Here is a 10,280-nt window from a genome sequence, read left to right as displayed (position 1 = left end):
CACATGACATCGCAGTTTCAGAGCGCTGTACAAAGAGAGAACTGATTGACGTTGCAATACATCAAGAATACTTTAGACGGGGCGTGGCTTGCAGCCGAGAGTAATGGCCGCAACCTAACTGAGCTCCGGCCTGCACGAGAGCATCCCCTATTAATCCGGACATTTATCCTTTTAAAAAACTATCTCCCAGGACCCTTTCTTGGCATCGGAACATTGGGGACACGTCCCGATCAAGTTTGAAGCAGAGCAGATGCGGTATTGCTGATCCGCGGGCGCGAGGCAAGGAGCGGCCTGCAGCCGTACGCAGAGCCGGGGTCTCGTGGGATTTGGAGACCCGCGGCCCGCCCGGCTCAACGAGACCACAGTGCCGCGGGGAGGGGCATGGGGCGCCGCATGTTGTGGGGGCTGCGCCTGGGCGGCTGATTGCTGCAACACCTTTGGGGGCCGAGGGAACCCCCGCGGGGCACACCGACATCGCGACGACTCCAGGCTCCCCACAGAAAAGAGCCTGCGAGGCTCTGACACTGGCGGTGCCCCCTTCCACAACCAGAGCCAGGACACTAAACATATGTGGCCCCCAGGAGAGACACAAGGTAGGGGGGCAATGAGGCACGGTGTATCGACAGCCCCCAGGGGACCATCTTCATCACGCGACTAGTGGACCTCATTGCTGGAGGGAGAGAGGCACAGAATACCACGCTGAGAATCCCGGGTGGGGGGCCCACACCCTCGTGGTGAGATCCTGTGCATTTCCTGGAACACTGAAAAGTGACCCCAATCTGAGGCTCGAGAATATCTGGCACCCTCGGCGCCATTGTCAACTGTAGAGTTCCCGCATAACCCCCAAAAAGGAGGTGGGGGGCAAGGCACACAGCCATGGGCAAGAGAGACCAGAATCCCCCCGTGCAACTCCAGGCTGCCAGAGGCACCACACCGAGACCACGCTGATTCACGTGGAAAAGCCCCACAGCCAACGTATTTCAAGGTACCCCCCTACTCAGAGCCTTGAATCCAGCACTTGACGAAGCGCTGTAAGCCACAGATTTGGACTCCACTGGGCTGGGAATAACTTGACCTACATCGGAACCAGAGGCACCTCACAATCGAGCAGGAAACCCGACAGGCCGCAAGGTGACACGTAGTCCCGTGGCGGTGAGTACTGCGCAATAACTGCAATTTCGCGATGAGGGCCTAATGGGGGGGCCGGGGTCCTTGGACGACCCAGCAAGCCAAATTAGACAAATATGCATTTTCCAAAGACAAGACGGAAGCGACCACTCAACGGACGTCCACGGATGTCTGTGCCACACCAGAAGGCCAGCCAGAAGTCACATTGCAAGATATCATGTCCGCCCTGACGAACGTCCAAACGACAGTGGGGTCCATTTCCTCAGATGTATCGTTCCTCCGAGCAGACTTCCAGAAAATGACCTCCAGAATGACTGAAGTTGAAACCAGGACGGCGTCTCTCACAAAGGACACAGCCAGCCTCCAGCGACGGGTCCAACACTTGGAAGCCCAGAACCACCAGATGGCAGCCAAACTGGACGACCAAGAAGGCAGATTGAGACGCAACAACATCCGTATCACAGGAGTTCCGAGTCAAAAGGGATGCCAGCCATGGACCTCTACGTAGAAGACCTCATCAAGAATCACCTCCAGCCAAGGGGTCTCTCCGGCTTCTTTTCGGTGGAACGGGCACACAGAATACCGGGGGGTAAGCCAAAGCCTGGAGCCCCACCCCCCCTCGACCGATCCTGGCCAGGATCTTCAATTTCATAGACCGCGACGCCATTCTCCAAACAGCAAGAGTGGCTCCACCTCTGCTTATAGAGAACTCCGTCATCGCCTTCTTCACAGATTATACGACGGCAGTCACCAAGCAGAGGAGGAGCTTTCTTGAGGTCAAGAAGGAACTTCAACGCAGAGACCTTGCATACTCCATGCTTTATCCCGCAAAACTTCGAGTAGTGGCGGACGGTAAGACCTTGTTCTTTGACAAGCCGGAAGACGCCCATGACTGGCTGGAAGGCTGGCGGCAGGTCAACTGACCTAAAAACAGCAATGGGCGACAACAACGCCAGGTAATAGAAGCAGCATCACAAGGCCAGAGAGGCATGGAAAAAGAACACGACCACCGTCAAACGGACACAGAGGACTGACCCCCAATGGATGGTGGTCGCCGACTTGGCGGGGCTCAGACTTCATAGATGGAACCTCCGCTCACCTCATACCAAGAGACCTGGCCGCGGCTCGGATCACCCGTGGAGGTCTAGAAGTGAACTACTAGAGACATAATACAGCGATTGAGCCTTTAATTAAGATGCCACACTTAACGTAATCTTATGACCTTTTCAACGTCCTAGGGTGAAGGGATGTTTGGAGTGCTCCGGATGTTCTCTTCCCCCCCCCACACGCAAGTACTGTTCATGGGAGTAAAGCGCTCTGCAAAGTTGGGGTGGCGGGTAGTTGGAAATCCGTATAGCAGGGGTAGGGGGTTGGAGGGGGGGGGGGATTTGATCTATGTATTGTTAGAGTTTGTATTCCTTTTTTCTTAGAAATGTTTATTTGTTCTATGCTGGTACCATGCACTTTGGGGTTAAGCACAGGGAACCCATCAACTCACACACACGACTCCAATGTCACAGAGAGGCCTTAACGGCCTGGGCGACATGATGCCTGACCTCCCGCAACTAGGTCTGGACGACTCTCGCAAGCCCTGCCCCCCTCACGCTCCTATCGTAGAATGTCAACGGCCTAGGCAACAAAATTAAAAGAGGGCTTGTACTACAATATCTTAAGAGACAAACTCCCATCTGTAGTCCTCTTGCAGGAAACTCACTTGGTAGGAACCGCCACTAAAGCACTGGACAGATGGGGGTTCAAAATGATAGTACACTCCCAATTCACTACGGGATCAAGAGGGGTAGGAATATTACTACGCAAGAGTTGCCCGCTAATAGTACATGGCACCCAGACGGATGAACAAGGGCGTTTTACGGCACTATCCTGTCAATGGGAGGGACGAGCTTATAACCTAGTTGCAGTATACGTCCCCCCCCCTGCGCTCCATGCCTTGACCCTCCCAGCTCTCGGTGAGTTCCTGCTCACCTTACCCCCTGGGGAACTAATTATAGGAGACTACTTTAACGCCGTCCTCGACGCCTCATTGGATAGGTTACCATCACGAGACCTGGGGAACCCTCACCACACATCTACGTGACTTCACAGAAGCGATGGGACTTATAGATGTTTGGCGTGCGCCAATACACATACCACTCTGGAGTCCATAATAGTTTGTCAAGGATAGATTATATCCTCTCATCCCGACAAGCCTAGCAGCAATCTCAGAGATCACACACCTCCCTAGAGGAATATCTGATCACTCACCCTTGTTAGTAACCTATACATCACAACACATGGGACGTAAACGCATCTATCTGCTTTACCCAGGGTACTTGAAAGTCCCGACTATTAGGAAACAACTGCGAAAGACCACAAAACAATATTTCCAAGAAAATACACATTCAGTTGCTTCCCCTGGTATTCTATGGGAGGCATACAAGACGGTCCTACGGGGGCAAGCAATATCCGTAATAACTTCACACAAACGAGACAAGGCCCTACAAGTGCAGGAACTTGAGAGCGCAGTTAGCCTAGCCGAAGAAGAACACACAAGAGCACAGACCGATGAGACAACGCACAAACTAGACTTGGCCAAACAAGCATATAGGGACTACACATGGGAGGACGCTAAGGCGAAAGTCTGAAAAACACAACATACGATATACGAGATAGGGGACAAGGCCGGTAAGTTGCTAGCCTGGCTAGATAAGAAAGAACGTGCTAGTCGCTGGGTGGCCCACCTACACTTACGTTCCAGGGAGGACATAACGGACCCACAAGACATAGTAACAGCCTTTGCACGGCACTATGAGGCAGTCTACACACCCTCCACAAACGCCACAGTAGAGGAGAATTTAGACTTTCTCAGAGACATTCGTTTGCCAACTTTGACGTCCCAAGACGCCGACACATTAGACGAGCCACTCACGGTGGACGAAATTACCGCTGCACTTAGGGGACTACAATCAGGCAAAGCACTATGTCCCAACGGCATCCCGGTAGAATTCTATAAAACAGAAGCGGACAGGCTGGGACCCCACTTAATAAAAATGTACGAATACAGTCTAGATAAGGGAATACTTCCCAGGGATCAGAGGATAGTGACTTTAGTGACGATCCCAAAACCTGGCAAGCCCCCTCAGGATTGCACCTCCTACCGTCCAATTTCACTCCTAAATGCGGAGGCAAAAATCTTAGCAAAAGTACTAGCCTCCAGGCTCCAACCACACCTCGCGTCCCTTATCCACCCGGATCAGTCCGGTTTTATGCCTGGCCGCAACACAGCAATGAACCTAAGACGGCTCCACGGAGTGATGGCTCGAATGTCTACCATCCAAGAAGAGGCAGTCATTCTATCACTGGACGCCAGTATGGCCTTTGATCGGGTGGAATGGCCATTTATATTCACAGTGCTGCAACATTTTGGCTTTGGGCCCAATTTTCGTGCATGGGTCCGGTTGTTATATACACAACCCATGGCACACGTAGTGGTCAATGGGCGCATTTCTGAGGTCTTTCCCTTAGGGCGCGGGACCAGACAGGGATGTCTTTTGTCCCCGCTCCTATTGCTCCTACGACGCGACCCAGTGATATGGGGACTGAGATGGACGGAGGGGTGGGAAGACCGTATATCACTGTACGCAGACGATATCTTACTATATATGTCCTCCCCCAGCCGCTCAATTAATTCTTTATTAGATATATGTGCCTCCTATGGCAGATACTCTGGGTACATGATCAACTGGGCAAAATCGGTTTTGTTTGTCCTCCATGGCTCCCCTCCGCGCCTACCCAGGGGAGTAATGATACAGCTTGGGAAAGACGGTTTTAAATACCTGGGTATCCACATTACCCCAGACTATACTCAATTCTACGAGCGAAATCTTGTGCCCCCCCTCCGGAGACTAAAAAACGACGTAAAACACTGGTACGCACTACCTCTGAACCTCCTGGGCCATGCAGCCTTGTTTAAAATTATGGCTCTCCCGCGGTTCCTATACGCTCTGCAAAATATACCCACCCTGGTCTCAGACTCTTACTTCAAGGCCATCGAGACTGAGGTGGGACTGCTCCTCTGGGGTGGAAAACCCCCCGCATAGCCCTATCCAATCTCACTAGAAGCTGGTATGATGGTGGAATAGCCTTGCCCAGCATACAGTTGTATTACTGGGCCTCACAATTTATTATAGTGAACCAATGGCTCCATGCCCCACAGGAGGAACCGGCTCTCTGGCTCGACAGGCATACTCTCGGGACCGAAGGACCCGTGATGGCGCTTTACCACAAAAACAACAAGCATTGGCATAGCTAATAGGTCTCGCCTTTGGGACCTTATAAGTGTTTTGCCATGCAACAGTTGTTGTTGTACCAAGGATATTGTGCTGCATAACTAAATACTTATAAGGTCCCAAAAGCGAGACCTATTGGCTATGCCAATGCTTGTTTTGCCTTTTGATTTGTGGCAGAGTTATTTTGTGTTGCTAGTTTTCCTACCATCTAGTATGAATGAATATTGGATACACGTGTGTGCTGGGTCATGGACAGACGGGGGAATGGAATGGACGAAGTGGGGCGTGGGAAGTAACATGGAGAGCACAAGGAAAGGAGATGCAACACATAGGAGAGTGGGAGGGCAAGAATACACATGCTGTCCCATTCACTGCTAAAAGCAAAATAGAAAAAAAGCAACGCTGAGAATGTAAGCAGTGGAATGAAGTCATCTATTCAAATAGATGGTAAATAAGTTATGCTGCGGTGGCGGGCCAAACACAAGAGGATGGAAAGCCATGAAATCAGAAGCAGGCAAAAGACACCGACAAGAAAGCAATTTTTATGCGAGGGGACAGATGACCTAAAGCTCACTCAAAGTACTGGTGTTGTCCAGAAAAAGTTTTTCGCCAACGAACAGCTAAAAGCTGCAAAAGGGTACCAGAGGAGAGAGTAGGGGGATGGCCTGACGAAGAAGCACATGGCAGAGAGAAGAACGTTGAAACAAAGCAGAGAGTGGGCAGCACACAAGGGAAAGCAACATGGGTGGGTTCAGTTAGCTTGGGGGAAAACACATAACAGTGAGCAGCACACTAAGGAGAGAGTAACACGAAGCAGGTGGGCAGGTATTTGGCAGTGGCTGGGAGGAGTACACATGGGAGGGAGCTGGAAAATATGCACCCTCTTGGTAGCGCTTAATCGAAAAAGAAACCAGCATTGGCTGCGTGGCTCTAAAAGTAGCGGCCGTGAAAGCGAAAGTATTCGCTATCAAAGTTGAAAGTGATCGCGAGGACGGGCGCGCTGTGTGGTAAGCACGTGAGTGGTGCGCGCGCAGCCGTGATTGGCAGCTGCGCGCGTGCACGGTCGCGTGAACGCAAGCGTTAGGCCAGCGCTGGTAGCACTTTGAAATCCCGTATACAAAATATCTTGCCTGAGCCAGCGTATGCGCTGGCTCAGGCGAGACCTAAACTGGACGCATGGATAGGTCCCACTGCACATACAATACGTGTATGGTTCATAGCGCAGCGAGCGCGCTGATGGGAGGGAGTCCTCACCCAACTCACACCACTGTGGGAAATGCCAAAACTAGATACGCTCCGCTACAGTAAAGGTTTGGGACCTTATAGGTATCTCAAGAATTGGGGACCTCTGGAAAAAGGGAGAAGTAGCGGCGTTCGCGCAACTACAAACAACATATCAAATGGCTGACACAGAACTGTTTCGCTACACACAAATTAAGCATGCACTTACAAGGGCCATACCCAGAGGCACTGATGTCCCCGAATCATCGGCACTCGAGGACCGTCTCCTTACAGACCATCTCACTAAGAAAGCCATTTCTCTCACCTACCGCAAGCTTATTAATAATTAGAAAGATCCCACACTAGCCTTACAAGACAAATGGCGGGCAGACCTTGGAGAAATGGACCACCAGGACTGGCGGGAATCATTGGCGTCCCCACGAGAGGTGGCGATACCGTCCCGATTACAGTTGGTGCAACTGAAAATCCTACATAGGACGTACTACACTAGAACCATGCTCCACAAAATCGGCCGAGCTGAGACACCTCTCTGTCTGCGGGGATGTGGGACACGGGGCACATTCTACCACACGCTTTGGGACTGTCCGCACATAACACTACTGGGAGGCGGTTATGGATACAATTACTCAGGTGTGTGGCTTTAAGGTTCCCCCTGAGCCAAAAAGGTGCCTCCTCAATATGTGGGAACCAACTGACCTTAATCACGCAGCACAGGACTGGGCAACCCTTGGGATCACGTTGGCAAAACGCAAAATCGCACAACATTGGGGCGTGCCCGCAGCCCCCCTACATCAACGCTGGTGTCAAGATATGGATAGATCAATGGTGTCAGGCCGAGCACCCGGTAAACACTGACTGTCCCCATCCCGATAATATCCGGGAAAAGACTACGTTTCCCATGAGGCACAGCGCGAGGCGCATTTCACGTAACGCGTATGCGTGCGCCAAACCTTTATCCATGAGCCCGGAAGTACTGACAGGCGCTGGTTATTCCGTTGCTGTAAGCAGTCCCGGCGTTCCGTGTGACGTTCAGACCCGACGGCCAGCTTCTGAGACTCCCGCTTCCAAGCCGTGAGTAATTCTGGTAGAGCCGTTCCCGACCCCGAGTCGGTGTCTTTCTGGTTCGCTCCTCTGTTGGAGAGACTGTTGCTACGTCTCGTGCAGAGGAGCGCTAAAGTATATTTGGGTGCCAAAGTATCTTTTGGGTGCCATTTCCGACTTGGAGTCGGTGCCTTTCTGGTTCGCTCCTCTGTTGGAGAGACTGTTGTTACGTCTCGTGCAGAGGAGCGCTAAAGTATATTTGGGTGCCATATCCAACCCGGAGTTTGTGCTTTCCTTGTTAGCTCCTCTGTTGGAGAGACTGTTGCCACGTCTCGTGCAGAGGAGCGCTAAAGCTTCTTGTGCCTTTTTCCCCGGAGTTGGTGCTTTCCTTGTTCGCTCCTCTGTTGGGGAGACTGTTGCCACGTCTCGTGCAGAGGAGCGCTAAAGCTTCTTGTGCCTTTTTCCAACCCGGAGTTGGTGCTTTCCTTGTTCGCTCCTCTGTTGGGGAGACTCCAAGGTGGAGCCTCGTGCAGAGGAGCGCTAAAGCGTCGTTGGGTGCATACTTTGTTCCTCTGTTGGAGAGACGGTTGCCACGTCTCATGCAGAGGAACGCCAAAGATTACCATATTGTCGCTCAGTTACCAAGCCAGCCTCTTCAGTCCGTTCAGCTGCTGGAGGGCCCACTGGGAGAGAAACACCACACCCACCGGCAGTAAGACTCCCTCACGGGAGACATTGATTTACTGTATTGTTTATTTCTGACATGTCGGGGTATAGATGAGATTGGGGGTTTGGTACACTTTACGTAGGAAACAAACCCCGCTCACGCCACTATTTGCTTGACAAACTCCCCTGTTGAGGAAAGAGAATAATTCTCGCAGAGAGTAGACAAGTATCGTTACTTCGTATAACAGGAGGTAAAGCACACCGTAACCAACACCGCAACAACTGTCTTGTTCGTTCTCTTTTCTTTTCAGGTATGGGTGGGGCTGAACCATATAGAGTATCCCTCCGATAACCACTGTATGCCTACGAGAATTGGTATCACTACATATATTGATTGTGTGCTTTCTCTTTGCAGATCTCCTTCCCCGCAGTCCCTACCCTGTCCTTCCCTCTCTTGACCACTTCACTAGTCCGCTCTATTTTATATTCCGGACTTGGGGAGGTCAAGAGGTGGACCCCATTCAGCATCAGCACAGCTCCGAGGAAACCAGGAACGCGGAACGTGACAAATGGTGGCCGAAAAAGCAGTTTTTATACACAGAGGGTTATCCAAAAAGTGGGAGCGGGTGTGGGGCAAGTGGAATTCATTCTGGGGCAATATTTGTGCCCCTCCGGCAGAAGAGTCAGACCCAGACTTGAGCAGCTAACCCACAGTGTCTAGTAGAGGGACATATAAACGCCCAGGATCGGATGTCCAGACGCTTTGACAATCAGAGATGTAAATTACGGCAACTCTTTACAATGCATTACCTGTGTATATAACCTATAAAGTATGTGTCATGATACCGGACATTGATTAGTGTAACCAGCACTGTTTTTGTTCTACTTTTCTGAGTAAATGATAATAAAAAAAATGTTTTTAAAAAAGAATACTTTTGACTTATGATACGCTGTCCATGGAGTTCTAAGAGCAAGGTACAAAGAATCGGAAACCATAGACAGAAAGGTGAATGATATTTTCAGTAAGTTCGCTTATGTCACATGTTTTTCTAGTAGTAAGGCTTTCACTTCCTTCTTGAAGAGCCTGAGTGAGGTAATCAATCGATCTAGTAGCGCATGGTAGACTACCTGTGAGGCCTGCTGTTCCCATAGCTTAGCATGTGGAAATAGTTGACGTTACTTCGGGCTGCAATAGTGGATTGCAGTGGAGCAGCCTAATGATGTTTCCTATTGGTGGATTCGCCGCCATGCCAAACCCTTTCCATTGGTAAAGGGGATTTTGGCATAACTCGCCTAGAAATGCTACTTATAGAATATGTATAAATTCACAGGGTTCGGACATTGATCAGTAAGGCTAGGCCCTAGTTTAAACTTACAGAACATCACAAGTGCCAATACTGATATCACTCCACACCTTCATTCAAATCTGTGATCAAACACCTCATTTATAATGATCACCATTTATTTAAGCATTTTTATCATAAAGCCTTTTTTGGTATGACATTCTCATATTTAGAAAAACAGACGTTTGAATATTTTTCAATACACAGAGCAAGCCTAATCCACACACATAAACAACAGTTTTTTTTAAAGGGGGTGGGATTTTTCTATGAACACCAATAACAAAATATGTACAAAAAAACGAATCACAAAATATCTAAAAAAAACAAACACATACAGAAAATCATAACACCGTTAAATACAAATATTTCCTTGAAGCAATCGAACAGGTGATGAAGAAGCAAAGCTCGCAGGACACTTGGGACAAGCTGAACCTTTTTCAAGGTGTCCTTTAAAGAACAGACTGGATTGGGCTACTGTCTGTTTTGTAGAAATTTGGATAGGAGCAAGGATTTCTATATTAGAAGTTGAACTTTGGTTGACCATTGGATTTAAGAGCCCTTTGATTAAGGTTGA

This window comes from Triturus cristatus, chromosome 3_1 (genome assembly GCF_964204655.1).
Source record: "Triturus cristatus chromosome 3_1, aTriCri1.1, whole genome shotgun sequence".
In the NCBI taxonomy this organism is placed as follows: domain Eukaryota; kingdom Metazoa; phylum Chordata; class Amphibia; order Caudata; family Salamandridae; genus Triturus; species Triturus cristatus.
This window is presented reverse-complemented; position numbering follows the sequence as displayed.